Source organism: Sapajus apella, unplaced genomic scaffold (assembly GCF_009761245.1).
Source record: "Sapajus apella isolate SASKATOON/1434 unplaced genomic scaffold, GSC_monkey_1.0 scaffold201, whole genome shotgun sequence".
Taxonomy (NCBI): domain Eukaryota; kingdom Metazoa; phylum Chordata; class Mammalia; order Primates; family Cebidae; genus Sapajus; species Sapajus apella.
The window spans coordinates 950,695-970,248 of NW_022437141.1; the positions used below are offsets into that span (position 1 = coordinate 950,695).

At 43.4% G+C, this 19,554-nt stretch overlaps 1 long non-coding RNA gene and 2 pseudogenes across 1 annotated transcript; 2 read left to right on the plus strand and 1 right to left on the minus strand.

Annotated features, from left to right (window-relative positions):
• Positions 1–5,525: 5,525 nt before the first annotated feature.
• LOC116543961 lies at positions 5,526–17,348 on the minus strand. Its single transcript, XR_004265764.1, has 3 exons — positions 17,338–17,348; positions 16,664–16,666; positions 5,526–6,526 (listed from the first exon to the last, which is right to left on the minus strand). It is a non-coding gene; the product is annotated as an uncharacterized LOC116543961 (long non-coding RNA).
• On the plus strand, positions 10,444–13,165 carry LOC116543956 (annotated as a pseudogene).
• LOC116543954 lies at positions 14,439–18,934 on the plus strand (annotated as a pseudogene).
• Positions 18,935–19,554: the final 620 nt, after the last annotated feature.

The window sequence follows — 19,554 nt, forward strand, 5'->3', positions numbered from 1 at the left end:
TTTTTGAGACGGAGTTTCACTCTTGTTACCCAGGCTGGAGTGCAATGACGCGATCTCGGCTCACTGCAACCTCCGCCTCCTGGGTTCAGGCAATTCTCCTGCCTCAGCCTCCTGAGTAGCTGGGATTACAGGCACGCACCACCATGCCCAGCTAATTTTTTGTATTTTTAGTAGAGACGGGGTTTCACCATGTTGACCAGGATGGTCTCGATCTCTTGACCTCGTGATCCACCCGCCTCGGCCTCCCAAAGTGCTGGGAATACAGGCTTGAGCCACCGCGCCCGGCCCTGAAAAGTTTTATTTTCCTTTATTTACTTCAACCAACCAGCTATTTTTCAATGAAATTTTTCCTTAAGAATAAAACATGTTTTTAAGAAAATTATGGAAGAATTGCTAAACAACTTGATTATTTCTATTAAAAACAAATTGGAAAGTGTTAACATTTTATCCTTATTATGAAAAACTTCTTTGAATTTGAGTTTTAAAAATTGTTACTGTTTTGTGAGACATTTAGATCTCAAATGTTATAATTATAACTTCTATATACTTAAAGACAGAATATTTAGAAAACGAAAACTTGGTCTAAAGCCATAGCTCTTCCTAGGTTTCCATCACAGAAGAGTTAGTTAGTGTAATTTAAGATATATGGTCCTTTATGACCTTTATTATAGTTAGAAGATGAGGAATCGGGCTGGGCGAGGTGGCTCACACCTGTAATCTCAGCACTTTGGGAGGCTGGGCGGGCATATCACGAGGTCAGGCATTCAAAACTAGCCTCACCAACATAGTGAAACACGGTCTATACTAAAAATATAACAATTAAGGCCAGGCATGGTGGCTCACGCCTGTAATCCCAGCACTTGGGAGGCTGCAGTGGGCGGATCACAAAGTCAGGAGAAAGAGATCATCCTGGCTAACATGGTGAAACCCTGTCTCTACTAAAAATACAAAAAAATTAGCTAGGCATGGTGGCCGGCGCCTGTAATCCCAGCTACTCCAGAGGCTGAGGCAGGAGAATTGCTTGAACCCAGGAGGCGGAGGTTGCAATAAGCCTAGATCACATCACTGCACTCCAGCCTAAATCTTGGTGCCAAATATAGTTACAACATGCATCTATTAAGAGATTAAACAGGGGCCGGGCGCCTTGGCTCACGCCTGTAATTCCAGCACTTTGGGAGGCCGAGGCGGGTGGATCACGAGGTCAAGAGATCGAGACCATCCTGGTCAACATGGTGAAACCCCGTCTCTACTAAAAATACAAAAAATTAGCTGGGCATGGTGGTGTGTGCCTGTAATCCCAGCTACTCAGGAGGCTGAGGCAGGAGAATTGCCTGAACCCAGTAGGCGGAGGTTGCGGTGAGCCGAGATCGCGCCATGGCACTCCAGCCTGGGTAACAAGAGTGAAACTCCATCCCAAAAAAAAAAAAAAAAAAAAGAGAGAGATTAAACAATTAATAAACCATATACTCTCAGAGTCATTCTGCCATTGTCGTCCTTTCTAGAACTGTTCAGTTACAGGAATTATGATAGGAAATAAGGATTTTCTGCACAGATAAGTTTGTTTTCATAGTAGTAAAATAAATGCCTGTTTACCTTTGTTTTCTGCTAACATTACTTATATTCAGATTTTTAATCTTTTCTTTTTTTAGGGGGTAATAAAGTTTTAAATAGACATTGAGCACTGGGTAAGGGAATGCTTTTCCTGGCAGTTCAGTTAGTGAGGGAGAAGGGAAGAAGCCTCAGCTGCAGTAGTGTTGTATTAAGTTTTTGTGATGTGTAGTAATGTGGAAGTCATCCCTTGGAATCAGTAGCGTTTCTAACTCTTTCACATGGTGTAGCACAGAAATAACTTGCAGCAAACTTTTGTGCACCATAATGATTTTATATGTGTATTTAAAACAATATATGTTTTGTTTTACAAACAAATTTTTCATTATTATTTGCCTCTAGTTTTTGCTGTTAAAAAAGCATACTGGTTTCATGCCTGTAATCCCAGGACTTTGGGAGGCTGAGGAGGGAGGATTGCTTGAGCCCAGGAGTTCTAGATCATCCTGGGCAACACAGTGAAACCTTGACTCTACAAAAAAATAAAAAAATTATCCAGGCATAGTGGTGTGTGCCCATAGTCCCAGCTACTTGTGAGGCTGAGGTGGAAGGACTGCTTGAGCCCAGGAGGGCAAGGCTGCAGTTAGCTATAATTTTACCACTTGCCTGAGCAACAGAGCAAGACCCTCTGTCAAAAAAAATGTGACCCTGTGACACAAAAAAAATATGTCCTGGTTTTCCCACATCAATGAAATAATCAGCTCCTTAGCCCAGTTTTCCAGGTTGCATGCTGTCATGTTATAATCCCAGCTGCTCGAGAGACTAAGGGAGGAGAATTGCTTGAACCTGCAAGGCAGAGGTAGTAGTGAACTGAGATTGTTTCATTGCACTCCAGCCTGGGTGACAGAGCAAGACTCCATCTCAAAAAAAAAAAAAAGAAATTATGGGAAGCACTGTACCTCTACATCTGGTCACTCGGGAGCTTATTGTGTAAGGGCATCTTCAGGGAGAAGTATGCTGCTGTTGACTAATTCTTCAAATTTTGGAAATGGATTTTCACAGTTTCAATGCCAGAGTCTGATCAATTCAAGTGTGTTGAGAGGAACACAGGGACAGGTATGGTGGCTTATGCCTGTAATCCCAGCAATTTGGGAGGTTCAGGCTGGAGGACTGTTTGAGGCCAGGTGTTCAAGACCAGCCTGGGCAACATAGCGAGACCCTGGCTCAATTTTTTAAAAAAGAAAAAATTAATTAATTAATTAAAAAGAGAGAAACCAAGAAGACAGGGCTTGAGATAGGATTTTCAGTTATTAAAATCTTTACTTTTTAATTTATACTTCTACAAATTCTATTCATTGATGAGATGTGGGAGAGATGCCCAATAAATATATTTTAATGAAATTTTCATTATTATGCATTAACCTATTCTTTTGGGGAGATAGAAAGATTTGATTACCTTTAAACTTCCTTTCTAGTGTCGAAAGAACTGCAAACAATACAAAGAATGCTCGATTAAGAGTAATTCATAGGGCATAGACCACAGTTTTTTTAAGAGTTCAGAATAGAGAAGATAATCAGGACTGAAATCGAGATGTCTTTTTGATACAATTTGTCCGAGTGGTTTGCATAGTTTTAAGTGTTAGGTTGAATTGAATGGAGGTGATTGCTTTAGGAGAAGGCCAGAAGATTAGATGTGCTTTTCTCTCCAATTTGAAATACCTCCTCTATTTGAGGACTCCCAGGAGCAATTGTTCAGGCACACAAGGTGGGGCCATTTCATAGTGGCTAACAAATCTGTTTGAATCCCAGAATTTTTCATGGTAAGCATCAGAGACTTTAAAGTACAACTAGAACCAGCAGAGAGAAGGGAGGGGGAAGAGATAGATAATGTGTTTAAGAAAGAATAAATGGCTACTCACCTACTTTGGGTGATCCAAAATTATTACCAATTTTTGTTTCTAAGGAGTTTTAGGCAGGGTGCTGTGGCTTATGCCTGTAATCTCAGCACTTTGGGAAGCTGAGGCAGGAGGAGCGCCTGAGCCCAGGAGTTTGAGACCAGCCTAGACAACATAGATCTCATCTCTATCTCCCCCTACACCCCCAAGAAAAATTAGTGGGCATGGTGGTCCATGCCTGTGGTCCCATTTACTCAAGAGGTTTGAGGTAGGAGGATTGCTTGAGCCCAGAAGGTTGAGGCTGCAGTCGGCCTTGATCGTACCACTGTACTTCAGACTGGGTGACAGAGTGAGATCGTGTCTGGAAAAAAAAAAACTTTGAGCTTCTTGAAAAGAGGAATTAGGTTTTATCCATATTTTTCCTCCATCTCCATGGTAACAAGTATATATAGTAAGTAGTCAATAACTCATAAATCTATTCATTTAAAAATTCAAGGGAAATTTAAAGCTCGTTTGAAGGTTTTTTTTTTCTTTTAAATTGTTAAAAAACAGATAACATAGCTGGGTGCAGTGGCTAGCACCTGTAATCGCAGCACTTTGGGAAGCTGAGGCCAAGAGTTGAGACCAGCCTGGGCAATATAGCAAGACCCCATCTCTACCAAAAACAATTTTTTTAATTGCCTGAGCTTGGTGGCACACACCTGTAGTCCCAGCTACTAGGGAGGCTGAGGTGGAAGGATCACTTGAGCCCAGGAGTTGAAGGATGCAGTGAGCTGTGCACTCCATTGCACTCCAGACTAGGTGACAGAGCGAGACATTGTCTCTGTTAAAAAAAAAAAATATTACCCTTTCTAAAACACATAACATAAAATTTAGCATCTTAACCATTTTTAAGTGTACAGTTCTGTATGTTAAGCATATTCACATTGTTGGTGCAAAGTCCATCTGTTTTAAATGATTAGTGTCTTTTCTCCAAAAAAAAAAAAAAAAAAAAAAAATGAAGCCTTATTCTGTTTCCAACATTAAGAATTGAGTTTGTTTCATAACTGGCTGTTTATTTCCTACTGTCAGATTCTATAGTGTGCAGGTATTGTGCTGGTTTATCTCACATATCTCTTTCTGTAGTACCCATATAATTTAACCTAGAATATATCCACATTTATGGCATATTGAGGCAATTTATGACAGACTTCTTTAACTGTACTAAACCTTTGGTATAAGTAACCACTCAAGAAAGCCCTGTCGCTCTGGTGTAAACAGTAATGCCTCCTTGTTATTTTATAGACGAGGCATCGCATGTAATTTCTGGGCTTATGTTTTTGTAAGTTCTTTGCACTGACTAATTTACTGTCCACTTTCCTTTTTATTTGAGTTTAGGACTCTTAACATACCTAACATGCAATCACCCACTGAAATTTGAAGCCTGGTCTTATTGGGATTTTTTTGTCAAAGGTTGAAAAATTATTTTGACCCATGCAAGGCTTTTGCCAACAAAAGTTACAGTCCTTGGGGCCCCAGTGCCAATATCTTGTCACTGAATAGATTGGAGAATAGGGCATGCGTACTCTGGAATGAAGTCTGTGGCAGGATATAAAATTGTACTTTCGGACTGGGTGCAGTGGCTCACGCCTGTAATCCCAGTACTTTGGGAAGCCAAGGCAGGCGGATCACAAGGTCAAGAGATTGAGACTATCCTGGGCAACATGGTGAAACCACATCTCTACTAAAAGTACAGAAATTAGCTGAGCATGGTGGTGCATGCATGTAATCCCAGCTACTTGGGAGGCTGAGGCAGGAGAATCGCTTGAACCTGGGAGGCAGAGGTTGCAGTGAACTGAGATTACACCACTGCACTCGAGCCTGGGCAACAGAGCAAGACTCTGTATCAAAATAAATAAATAAAATAAAATAAAATTGTGCTTTATAAACTGAGTTCATTTTTGTACTCATTTTCTTATCACATTTTGTTCTCCCTTAGTATTGTATGTGGCAGATAAGTGATTGTTAGTATTAAAAAATAAAAAATCTGAAAAAAAGATAATGTTGACAAGGTAGCTGAAGGAAACAACACAAAGGAAGCACTACTGATGAGAATTATTATGAACAATTATTTATTATAGAAGCAGAGGATGTGTTTAATTCAGAATAAAGCAAGAGTGAATGATAGTTGTCTTTTGTAGCATTTCAACTGTTTGTTTCATAACCTTTTGGCAGCTTTGTAATAGAATGTAGTTCAAAATTTTTATTTTTCTGTGAAATACATTTAGTCATAGGTGTAGCCCAGAAGTGGTGCCTGAACTTTCTTGGTTACATTGTATAAGACCTATTTGATGATTTGGCTGATTCTTTGGTCACAGACAAAAGTTTAGCTCCTGGGGAAAATGAATGGGGTCTAATATTTCCTGTCTAGAAGGTTCGATCAGTACATTTAGTCAACCAACAAATATTTACCGACCGAACATTACCTTCTAGTTGTACCAGCTGTAAATACCATAAGACATGATAAGACATGGCTCCTGACCTTCAGGCTTACTTTCTGTTCCCTTAAGTCTTGCTTTTTTTTTTAACTGCTGTAAATCTTTGAGGTTTCCTCAAAGCCAAGGGTGATGTTTTCTACTTCTGTGTCCTCCTTTCATGCTTAAATTAAGTATGTGATCAGTCTAAATATTGAATTAAAAATTGTTTCAACCTCCTTGTGAGTAGGGAGTCTCACTAATTTTTGTGTAAAAGTACTTGGTGCAGGGTATAATGGCATTTGGTTAATGTTTGGAAATATAAGATCTCAGTTTGAGTTTGGCACTACCATTTTCTGTAAGTAAAGGAACAAGGTACCTATTACTGAATTATTTTTCTCAGCAATAAATGGCAATTAAAATCTCAGCTGCTTATCTTCTTAAAGAGTAGTTATGAAGACAAAGTAAGTGAACTCACATTATACAAGCTGTAAATATGCCATATATGCTTGTTTATTAACACCTATTTGTGGTACATAGTTATTTTAACTGAATTAGAGATAATCCATCCTTAGGACTTTCAAGATTAACAATAGTAGTCATCAGTATGCTTTATATGTGATAGATTCTGGACTTTGTGCTTTTGATGTTATATGTGTTTTAGGGCCCCTAAATCCCTAATTTTGGTGTCTGTTTCACTAATTCTGCGCTCACTAGTCATCTCTACTTGTGAGTCTAACTTCTGAAAAATCTAACATCTAGAAAGAGCCTCACTCAATAGCGGTGTCAGGACAACTGAATAACAGCCCAGAAATTTAAAAGTTGGATCCCCATTGTTGTTCCTTACCCCACATAGATTCCAGATGAATGAGAGGGTTAAATGTAAAAAATGAAATCATAAAATTATTAGGATGAACAGTGGTAGAATTATTATCTTAAAAATAATATTTGAATAAGAAAAGCTTTTCTAAGCTTAACCCACAACTTAGAAGCCATTAAGTAAAGGATAAGGCCAGGCAGAGTGGCTTACACCTGTAATCCCAGGACTTTGGGAAGCCAAGGTGGGAGGATCACTTGAGGCCAGGAGTTCAAGACCAGCTTGGGCAACAACAAGACCCCATCTCTACAAAAAAATTAAAAAATAGATTACCTTGGCATGATGGCATGCACCTGTATTACTAGCTATTTGAAGGCTGAAGCAGGAGGATCCTTTGGCTCCAGGAGTTTGAAGTTGCAGTGAACTGTGATCTTGCCACTGTACTCCAGCCTGGGCAACAGAGCCAGCCTCTCTCACAAAAGGAAAGGATAAATTTGGCTATTTTTCATCATAAACAAAGTCAACAAACCTACTGGGGAAAATATCTCTAATATCTCACTTTAGGCAAAGAACAACTTTCCTTCAGGTATTATCAGTTTGAGAAAGACCAGAGCAAGCTTGGTAAAATTATGGGGAAATAGATACTTATATCATAGCCATGAGAATAAAAATTGGGGAAAACCACTACTGAGAACAACTTGGATTACTTAAAAGGTAAAATCAATGGATTCATGAATCCAGCAATTATTATTATTATTATTTTTTTTAGACAGAGTCTTGCTTTGTTGCCCAGGCTGGAGTACAGTGGCATAATCACAGCTTACTGCAGCCTTGATCTCATGGGCTAAAGTGATCCTCCTGCCTTAGACTCATGAGTAGTGAGGACTACAGGTGCATGCCACCATGCCTGGCTAAGTTTTAAGAAATATTTTGTAGCCACGAAACCTGAACCCTATGTTACCCAGGCTGGTTTCAAACTCCTAGGCTCATGTGATCCTCCCACCTTGGAATCCCACAGTGCTGAGATCCCATCATGCCTGGCCTTGTTACTTGTGTTACTATTCAAAAAATATAATTGTTTTAGAAAACACCTAAAGAAGGCAAAATGAAAGCAGAGTAGGGTTGGGGGTATTTCTTTGGTTTTATTTATGTATACCTCCTTCCCAGTCTTGTTTCAGTTAGGAAATAAATGGTGAATACAGTAGGGTAAGGCCTGCATTACAATTAATTCATGCAATTAACAAAATTTTTAATAAAATTATTAAGCATTTCTTCTTGGTTACTAATTAATATGATTGTTAACATTCCCTCCTGTGTAATAATAACGTGTACCTTCCTTTTGTTGATACTGAAGCAGCTTTTAGAAAGTTTTGCTAGTTTTGTTTGGAATGTATCTCCAGACATTTCACGCATCTTTTTCAGAACATTGTGTTAAGTTTTGGGATTGAAATAATTAAATGTAAAAATTTTACTTTATAAAATCATTAGCCAAAAAATATGTTGAGAGGGATGAACATTTGGTGTAGCTTGGAGAGTAAAACTGAGGTATTTTATTGTGAAATATTAAAATGGTGCATTCTGTGGGTATTCAGGAGTGTGCCTGCATATTTATGTTTGTATTTGCTTGACCATGAAGATAAAAATTTTTGTAAAGATAGACTCTGAAGGGAAACTGAGTTGCATTTTACTATATTTTTAAAATTTGGGCTGGGCATGGTGGCTCATGCCTGTAATCCCAGCACTTTGGGAGACTGAGGTGGGCGGATCATTTGAGGTCTGGAGTTCAAGACCAGCCTGGCCAACATGGTGAAACCCATTCTCTACTAAAAATACAAAAATTAGCTGGGTGTGGTGGCACACTCCTATAATCCCAGCTCCTCGGGAGGTTGAGACAGGAGAATCACTTGAACCTGGGAAGTGGAAGCTGCAGTGAGCCAAGATTGTGCCACTACATTCCAGCCTGTGCGACAGAGCAAGACTCTGTCTCAAGAAAAAAAGAAAAGAAATTGGTATAATGTATTTGTGTTACTATTCAAAAAATATAATTATTTTAGAAAAGGCCCAAAGAAGGCAGAATGAAAGCAGAGTAGGGTTGGGGGTATTTCTTTGGTTTTGTTTATATATACCTCCTTCCCAGTCTTGTTTCAGTTAGGAAATAAATGGTAAATACAGTAGGGTGAGTCCTACGTTACATAAGTCTCAACTATGTTTAGACTACATTTTATGACTAAAGGAAAATTAGACCTTTTTTTTAATCTTTCTTTTTTTTTTTTTTTTTTTTTGAGATGGAGTCTCGCTCACTCTGTCTCCTAGCCTGGAATGCAGTGTCTCGACCTCAGCTCACCGAAACCTCTACCTCCTGAGTTCAAGCGATTCTCCTGCCTCAGCCTCCTGAGTAGCTGGGATTACAGGCATGCGCCACCACACTCAGCTAATTCTTGTATTTTTAGTAGTGGCAGGTTTTTACCATGTTGGCCAGACTGGTCGTGAACTCTTGACCTCAGGTGATCCACCCACCTCAGCCTCCCAAAGTGCTGGGATTACAATGGTGTGAGCCACTGTGCCCAGCCCCCATTTTTACTTTTATACAGTAAAAGTATATTTTTGCTTTTATACCTTTTCCATGTTTACATACACAAATACTTGCCATTGTGTTACAATTATCTTCAGTATTCAGTACAGTAACATACAGTACAGGTTTGTAGCCTAGGAGTCACAGGCCATACTATATAGCATAGGTGTGCTGTAGGCTATACCACCTAGGTTTGTGTAAGTAAATGCTGTGATGTTAGCACAATGGTGAAATCACCTAATGACACATTTCTCAAGCTTCTCCTCACATGGCAAGCAACACATGACTGCATATAAAAGCTCTTAAATAAGGATTACGTTTCTAAATTAATCTCTAAAAGAAAACAGTCATTATTTACTATATATGGAATGTTTTTTTTTTTTTTAGACGGAGTTTCGCTCTTGTTACCCAGGCTGGAGTGCAATGGCGCGATCTCGGCTCACCACAACCTCCGCCTCCTGGGTTCAGGCAATTCTCCTGCCCCAGCCTCCTGAGTCGCTGGGATTACAGGCACGCGCCACCATGCCCAGCTAATTTTTTGTAGTTTTAGTAGAGATGGGGTTTCACCATGTTGACCAGGATGGTCTCGATCTCTTGACCTCGTGATCCACCCGCCTCGGCCTCCCACAGTGCTGGGATTACAGGCTTGAGCCACCGCGCCCGGCCTGGAGTGTTTTTTTAAAAAGGACCAAAAGTTTTTCATTTCAGTGGGAATTTAATTTGGGGCTAGGGTGTTTTATTTAACTTTCTTCCCAAAGTTGTAAAGTGTTTTGAAGTTTTTCCCTGTACAATACTTATTTTAATTCAATTTAAATGAAACCCACCAAAGAAACTTCAAGCTTTAAGAAGTCTAGCTTCCTGTGAAATGTGAGAGGAAGTCAGCACTGATCTCAGAAATCCACTTATAACAATAGGTCCATCCCTAAATGAGGTGATTCTTGGAATCCCTTCAGTTTTCTTTTTCACTCCGATCCCTTCAATTTTCAATTTAATTTAATTTTTTTGAGATGGAGTTTCGCTCCTGTTGCACTCCAGGTAGGAGTGCAATGGCGTGATCTTGGCTCACTGCAGCCTCCACTTCCCGGGTTCAAGTGATTGTCCTGCCTCAGCCTCCCAAGAAGGTGGGATTACAGGCATGCACCGCCACTCCCGGCTAATTTTGTATTTTTAGTAGAGACGGAGTTTCACCAAGTTCATCAGGCTGGTCTCCAGCTCCTGATCTCAGTGAGCTGCCCACCTCGGCCTCCCAAAGTTCAGGGATTACAGGTGTGAGCCACGGGTCCCAACCCCACTTCAATTTTAAAACCCTCACTATGCACCATATGTGTATGCTAGGCACTGGTATAAGATGAAGCACCTTCTTGGAATTTACATACTGTTAATTGTGCCAGTCAGTCAGTAATAAAATAGCTGGATTCTAGTTACAGTCGTATTTCAGGAACTTGTTTTACATGCTGAGTTTAACAACCTAAGCCACTTCTCCATGTGTGCACACAGGGTAGACCTCTGAAGGGTGGCACTGTAACTTCTAGGGTAATGTGTTAATTCAAGGCAGGATGACATTCAGCCTCTTCCGCAGGCTAGTGCAACAGGCTCTTCACTTGGATTAGAGCCTTCTCTCCTACACTGAATTCCCCACCCCCAACAGCCTCCTACAGAAAATTTGGAGTCCTCGCTTATTCTCTGGCAGCCCTTACCCAATAGGGTGGTGAATTAAAATTACCAGACATGCAACAAAAGATACAAAAAGTTTAGGAAAAATGGCAACATTTTGGAATAAACGATTATAATGTGCGTTCTGCCTGCTACCTTAACTGGAGCACATTTTGCAGGTCAGTTACTCTCCCTGGAAGGAAGACTATTCTCAGATTTCACCTTGGAGAAGGAAGAGTTCAGGCTGCCGGAATTGGGCCAGCGCTTCTGAATATCCAGAGGCGAGGTCCTGTGACTTCCTTGGGAAGCTCTGCCTCGCCCCCACCCCACCACAACAGCCTGCTGGAGTCCTGGGACCACCCAGGTCTGCGGCAGAAATCCTTCCTCGCTAAGGGGAGGGAAGGATTGTACCAGCAGGGTGGGGTGGGAAGAGGGGCTTGGGCGGAATTGTGAGATAAGATCACCCTGGTGACGTGGAGCAGATCAGATCTAGACGGAAGCCTAATAAAGGGGGCGTAAATAAAGGTGTCATAAAGGACGGGGCGGGGCGTGTGCTTGTCAGAAACGCAAGCCTCTAGGGGCTGCCAGAATGACTCTCGCTCAATGCGTGGCGCCAGCGGTTGTCATGTTCCAGCTGCCTCTCTGGGCCCCATGACCCCTATTTACGTGGCAACTATTGTGGCTACTAGTCCAGGAGGCTCAGCGGACCTCAAGGACCCGCTCCAGCTGACCTCTAACCCACTGGGGCTGACTGAGCCCTGGTCTTGGCACTCCTCCAATCTCCCATGGGAATCTCCCCATGTGCTTACTTCCCCAGCAGACCCCGGGGGCTTTGATTAGCTGGGGTCCTCTGCTTCCTCCCAGAGGTCAGCCCCGCCCCAGGAATCGACTGAGAATTTGGTTCCATTCCTGGTCACGGATTCAGCTAGAGAGTTGTCCCCAGGGCCAGAGCCCTAATTGTCTGGACACCCGGATCTGAATGACAAGCTGACTCAGCAAGAAAGCCTCCCAGAGGTGGGTCCAATGCTGGACTGGGATCAGAACCAAACCCTAGTTCAGCCTCCTTACCTCAAAAGTAAGGTTCAGACTACAGATCTAGATCAGGCTGCAGATCATCAGGCAGATGAAATACTCATTCCACCTCTAGACAGTAAGGATTCAAAAGCAGCGGAGTTTATAGTTTCTCCCAAGGACCTGAAGAAAGATCCAGCTCAGCACTGGGGGCTTGCTAAGGTTGTGGGAACTCCACGTCGATTTGTATCAAAACCTCAGCATCAGAAACAAACTTTGCAGGATGAGTATTTAGATTCAAGTATGGATATGCTGTATCCCAGCAGCCTGCCGCCAGAACTCCAGGTGAACTCAGATGAGCCTCCAGGGCCCCCTGAGCAAGTGACTTTCTCAATTCCATCTAGAGCCTGAAACTCAAAATCCAGAGATGCCTGAAGAGCTCCAGTCCTCTTCCCTCCAGCAAGAAGCCCCAGTGCGGCTTCCACAGCTCCCTGAGGAGGTAGAACCTTCTTCAACCCAGCAGGAGGCCCCAGCTCTGCCTTCACAGTCCCTTGAGGGGGTCAGCTTTTCTTCAGCAGAGCAGCTGGCCCAAGCGCAGCAGCTACCTGTCTCTGAAGAGACTGGAACTCGCCCATCAATACAGCACGAGTTAAATGTTCCATTTAAAAGTTGGAGTGAAGCTCAGCACTCAAACTTGCCCAATGTCACAGTCAAACCTATGGATGTGGAGCTTACAGGAACTCCAGAGCTAGGAAAGGAACTTACATCAAACCAGGAACAGGCCTCCAAAGCACCCCAAGAAGGTGAAGTCTTCCTCAACCCAATTAGAGGCCACAGCTCAGATACCAGAGCACTCTGAGACGAAACCTGCATCCCAGCAAGAGACCCCAGCTGAGCCTCCAGGTCCTCCTGTGGAGGCTGAACGTTTCCCCAGTGAGCAGGAGCAGCCAGCTCAGCCTTCCGAGTTTCCTTCGGGGGCTGAACCTTCTCTGACCCGGCAGGAGGCCCCAGCTCAGCCTCCACAGAGGTGTGGAAAGTCTAACTCAAACTCCACCGAATCATGAGGTGACAGTTCAACCTCCAGGTAAGGATCAAGCTCATTATAACTTGCCCAACATTACAATTAAACCTGCAGATATGGAGATTGCTATAACTTCAGAGCCTACCAAGGAGACAGAATCTTCCCAAGCCCAGCAGGAGGATCCAGGCTCAGCCTCCAGAGGAGGTAGAACCTTCTGCAACCCAATAGGAGGCCACAAAGGAGCCTCCAGGTCCTCCTATGGAGCCTGAACTTTTCCCCCAGTGAGCAGGAGCAGCCAGCTCAGCCTTCTGAGTCTTCTAGGAGCTTGAATCTTCTCCAGCCCAGCAGGAGACCCCAGCTCAGCCTCCAGAACATCACGAAGTAACAGTTTTACCTGCAGGTCACCATCAAGCTCAGCATTCAGATTTGCCCAGTATCACTGTTAAGCCTCCAGACGTGCAGCTCACCATAACAACAGAGACTACTGCAGAGATGGGAACTTCTCCAATCCACCAGGAGGCTACAGCTCAGCTCTAAGGACCAGTTAGGGATGTAGAACCTTTCACCACCCAGCACGGGGGCCCACCCCTGCTTCCAGAGTCATTGAAAGATGGACCTTTACCAATTCAACAGGAGACTTCAGTCTCCAGAACCTACTAAGGATGAGAACCCCTCTGCAACCCAGAAGGAGGCTGCAGCTGAGCATCCACAGACCCCTGAGGAGGTTGAGTCTCCTCTAATCCAGCAAGAGGCCCCAGCTCAAATTCCACAGCTCCCTAATGAAGTTGTAGCACAACCTCCGGAGCATCATGAGGTACCAGTTTCTTCTCTAAGTTATGATCAACATGTTCAACCTCCAGCATTGCACAATGTCACTGTTAAACCTGTGGATCTGGCCGGGCGCGGTGGCTCAAGCCTGTAATCCCAGCACTTTGGGAGGCCGAGGCGGGTGGATCACGAGGTCAAGAGATCGAGACCATCCTGGTCAACATGGTGAAACCCCGTCTCTACTAAAACTACAAAAAATTAGCTGGGCATGGTGGCGCGTGCCTGTAATCCCAGCTACTCAGGAGGCTGAGGCAGGAGAATTGCCTGAACCCAGGAGGCGGAGGTTGCGGTGAGCCGAGATCGCGCCATTGCACTCCAGCCTGGGTAACATGAGTGAAACTCCGTCTCAAAAAAAAAAAAAAAAAAAAAAAAAAAAAAACCTGTGGATCACATGGTTACAGTGACTCCAAATCTCACTAATCAGGTTGAAATTTTAACCCAACAGGGGGCCCCAGCTCAGCCTTTAATATCCCCTGAGCAGTTTCAACATTTGAAACACCAGCAAGAGATTATAATTCAGCAGCTAAATACCCCTGAAAATGATGAACTTCCTCCAGTCCATCAAGAGCCCACAACTCAGCCTCCAACTCAGCTCAGTCCATTTGAGTAATGAGATGGTATTTTCACCTCTAGATCTGTCTCCAGTATTCAGAAGTAATTCACCTTTGCCTAATACCACAGTTAAAAATGTGGATCTGGGGCTTACCATACCTACAGCAGTCACTATGGGGGTTGAACCTTCTCCAGTCCAGCAGGACAACCCTCCTATTCCCACTGAGCAGGCAGACTTTTCTCTAGTCCAGCCTGATCTCCCTTCCCCACCTCTGTATTCTCCTGAAAAGATTGAACCTCCAGTCCAGCAAGAGGCCACAATTCAGACTCCAGATTCCCCTAAGGACGTAGAACCTTCTCCAGTCTGGCAAGAGTTACCAGCTGAACCACCATTGCCCCTTAAGGAGGTTGAACCATCTGTAACCCAGTAGGAAGCCTCAGGTCATCCTCTGAAGTCCACAGAAGAGATCATCAGCCTTCCACTGCAGCAGGAGATACCAGCTCAGCCATCAGAGCCACCTGGGAAGGTCGAACCGTCTCCTGTCCTACAGCAGGCCCCAACTGAGCTTTTAGAGCCACCTAAAGAGGTAGGATCCTCTCCAGTCCAGCAAGCAGTCCCTGCTCAGTCTTCAGAGCCCCCTATGGTGATAGAACCTTCTCTGACCCAGCAGATGGCCCCATCTTTGCCTCCAGAGTTCCTTGAAGAGGTGGAACCATCTCTAACTCAGCAGGAGGTTCCAGCACCCTCTATGGAGGCAGAACCTTCTCGACCCCAGCAGGAAGCCATAGTTCAGGCCCCAGAGCCCCCTAAGGTTCTAGAACCTTCAAGCCAGCAGATGGTCCCAGCTCAGGTTCCAGAGCCATCTAAGAATGTTGCAGCTCAACCTCCAGCTCATTATGAGGTGACAGTTCCAACACCAGGTCAAGATCAAGCTCACCGCTCAGTGTCGCTTAGTGTCCAGTTCAACCTTTAGACCTGGGGCTTACCATCACCCCAGAATCCACAACAGAAGTTGAACTTTCTCCAACCTCACAGGAGACCCCAACTCAGCCTCCTAAGAAAGTTGTACCCCAACTTCCAGTGTATCAAGAGGTAATAGTTCCAACACCAGGTCAGGATCAAGCTCAGCACCCAATGTCACCCAGCGTTGCAGTTCTGTCTTTGGACCTGAGACTTACCATACCCCCAGAACCCACTACGGAGGTTGAACATACTACACCCCTGAAGAAGACTATAGTTCCTTCAAAGCACCGTAAGGTGACACTTCCACATCCAGACCATGTTCAGATTCAGCATTCAAACCTGACTCAAGCCACAGTTCAACCTTTGGATCTGGGGCTTACCATCACTCCTGAATCCACTACAGAAGTTGAACATTCCACAGCCCTGATGGCTACAGCTCCTCCTCCAAAACAGCCTGAGGTGACACTTCTACCTTCAGACAAGGGTCAGACTCAGCATTCAAACCTGACTCAAGTCATAGTTCAGCCTCTGGACCTAGAGGTTACCATCACCCCAGAATCCATGACAGAGGTTGAACTTTCTCCAACCATGCAGGAGACCCCAACTCAGCCTCCTAAAAAATTGTGCCCCAACTTCTAGCACATCAAGAGGTAACAGTTCAAACACCAGGTCAGAATCAAGCTCAGCATCCAATGCCACCAAGAGTGACAGATCAACCTTTGGATCTGGGGCTTACCATCACTCCTGAATCCACCATAGAGATTGAACCTTCCACAGCCCTGATGGCTACAGCTTCTCCAAAACACCCTGAGGTGACACTTCTACCTTCAGACAAGGGTCAGACTCAGCATTCAAACCTGACTCAACTCAGAGTTCTACATTTGGATCTGGGGCTTACCATCACTCCAGAACCCACTACAGAGACTGGACATTCTACAGCCCTGGAGAAGACTACAGCTCCTCGTCCAGACAAGGTTCAGACTCAGCATCAAAACCTGTCTGAAGTCACAGGTCCACCTACTGATCTAGAACCTACTCGGGATTCACTGGTGCAGCCTGAAACTTACGCCCAAAATAAGGCTTTAACTGCACCAGAGGAACAGGCCTCCACAAGCACCAACGTGTGAGCTCTGTACCTGCAGAGATGAGACGCTGTCGTGTATTGATCTCAAACCAAAGCAGAGGCTCCGCCACGTGCCTGTGCCAGAGCCCAACACCTACAATGTCACCTTCACTATCTTGTAAGCATCACCTTTCCTCCATTGTCCTCTGTGTCCTGCCTGACATGGCAGGCTTTTCCCGGAGGCCTTCCTGGGTCTGCCTTATCTCCCGAAGCCATACTGATAGCTGACTTTCTGCTTTCACCTTTGCTTGTCCACTCTTCCTTCTCCTCATTCTCCTTTACTGTTAGGCCCCTTCTCCAGTCTTTTACTTTTACTCTAGTCTTTTACCCTTACTCGTTTTCTTATCCATTTTTATTTAGCCTCATCACATCATTGCTTAACTGTTGCTCTCCTCCCATTTTCACTTCACCCTATTTACAGCAGCCTGTCCCTCTCCCCATCTCAGTGATGATGCTCTAAGGGCTTAAGAGTTGATTCTGGAGCAAGGCTGCCTGGGTTTGAACCCAGGTCTGTCATTTATTAGCTTGGTGACCCAGAGCAAGTTTTTCTGCTCTGTGACTCAGTTTCCTCATCTTTAAACTGGGGATTATGCTAGTTACCATTTCACAGGATTGTTGCAAAATTCAGGTGAGGAATACATGAAATACTTTCATCAGTGCCTAGCATATGTAGGAGTGTTGGTTGTTAACATGATTACTCAGTCCTTTAGTTTTGTCCAGAACTCATCTTTGTCCCTGGCTTTCTATCTGTAGCACTCGTTTTGTGTCCAACCCAGGGCCAAGTATACTACCGTCTCCAGAACATGAAAATGATAGGAAGGAAGGGAGAGAATAGGCACAAAAAGGGAGGTATATATAGTTAAACACTAAAAGATAATGCAGAACATCGGTGCTAGAATTTACCAGAATCTGTGATCCTTGAGGTGTGGCGGTCAGGGAAAGCTACATGGATAAGCTAAAACTTTACTTGGGTCTTAAAGAGTAGCTATAATTTGTTAAACAGAAAAAAAAAAATGGGAGTATATAGTCTAGGCAAAGGCATGGCTACAGGTATGGTTGGAATTTAGACCCATCTCACTGCACAGAATCACATGAGGGAACAATGAAGATATGATTGTGTAAAACCTCGATTATCAGCTATAGGAGTTTGAAAGTTACACAGTGAGATATGGAAAGCCATTGAAAGTTTCCAAGCAAGAGAGATGAAATGATTAAAATAGAAAGATTATTTTGTTTTTTTGCTTTATGTTCAAGTATAGACATGCAAAGAATTATTTTAGAATCCATATTTAGAGTGCCCTAGAGGAGAAACCTTAATTCAGGGAGACAAATAGAAAGGTCTAGCAAAACCTAAGAGTAAAGTGTGAAGGGGCTAAATCAGATCGGTTGTAATAGAAGTGGAAAGAAAAATCCTAGGATGTTTCAGCAGAGGGCACTGGGCCAAAGCTTTGGTGTTTCAGCAGAGGGCACTGGGCCAAAGCATACGGTTTCTTTCTTCTTATTTGTTGATAATGTTAAGCTTTTGCCCACTTTCTGTTGAATTATTTACGATTTTTGTATTGATTTGTAGAAGGAGTTGTTTAGACAAAATAAGTGCTTTTGGATAAAATACTTATATTCAAAGTAATTAACTGGCATCATCTAAGAGATTGGACGGACAGGAAGTTAAGCTTCGGGAGACACCTCATCATTTGTGCCAGTGGCCCCACATTATTTCTTGATTAATTGTGCAAACTGGGAAGCCGATAGCTCTGGAAATTAGAAGGCAGGTGTTATTTTCTGTAACTGAATATCCCTGACAAGGTTGCCATGATTCTTTTTCTTATCCTGTTCATTCTTTTCCTACCTATTCAAGGATATAAACTGTGTTTCTTTACGGAATTTCCAAGGAAACTATATTTCTTTTTCTTTTTTTTTTTTTTTTTTTTGAGACGGAGTTTCGCTCTTGTTACCCAGGCTGGAGTGCAATGGCGCGATCTCGGCTCACCGCAACCTCCGCCTCCCGGGTTCAGGCAATTCTCCTGCCTCAGCCTCCTGAGTAGCTGGGATTACAGGCACGCGCCACCATGCCCAGCTAATTTTTTGTAGTTTCACCATGTTGACCAGGATGGTCTTGATCTCTTGACCTCGTGATCCACCCGCCTCGGCCTCCCAAAGTGCTGGGATTACAGGCTTGAGCCACCGCACCCGGCCAGGAAACTATATTTCTTACATTGATGGAAATGTATGGAAAGCATACAGTTGGACTGAGAAACTCTGAGTATGTTCTCTCCAAACATGACAAAAAAACTAACTGCATTGTAACACCCTTGGTCCAGAATTTTGAGGTCTGTACTTCTGAGAAAATGTATTTCCCCTCCATACCCCAAATCAACCTCTGTTGATTGCAATCCTGTGGTTATTTTAGAATTAAATTTGGTGAGCTCTCTTTAAGAGGCAATTTAAATTTATTTTTTATCATACAAATAATACATGATTATATTCCCTTTTTTTCCTCTCTCTTTTTTTTTTTTTTTTTTTTCAGAGACAGGGTCTTACCTTGTTCCCCAGACTGGAGTACAGTGGCACAATCACTGCTCACTGCAGCCTCTGCCTCCCAGGCTCAAGTGATCCTCCACCTCAGCCTCCCAAGTAGCTGGGAGCATAGGCGCATGCCACCACGCCCACCTAAATTTGTATTTTTTGTAGAGTCAGGGTCTCCCTATGCTGCTTAGGCTGGTCTCGAACTCCAGGGCTCAAGTGATCCTGCCACCTTGGCCTCCCAAAATGCTGGTATTACAGGCATGAGCCACCACCCCCAGCCCATGATTTTGTTTTTAATGTATAAAAATGATGTAAGAGATACAACAAAATCCCTTGTTGTGCCCTACTCCCTCATCCCTGAGATAATGCTATTCTGCATTTAGTATATATCCTTCCAGAGTTTTTCCCATTGCATACATACATATTTACATAAAGCAAAATAGATTTGTTGTGTGGTTTTTAAAATCTTTCTTCTTTACATGAGTGGTAACATCTTGCAACTTGATTCTTTCACTTCATGATACGATTTAGATTTCTTTCCTTCCCAGTACTTAGAGGGTTACCGCATTCATTTTAAACTCCTGCATATCCATAGTA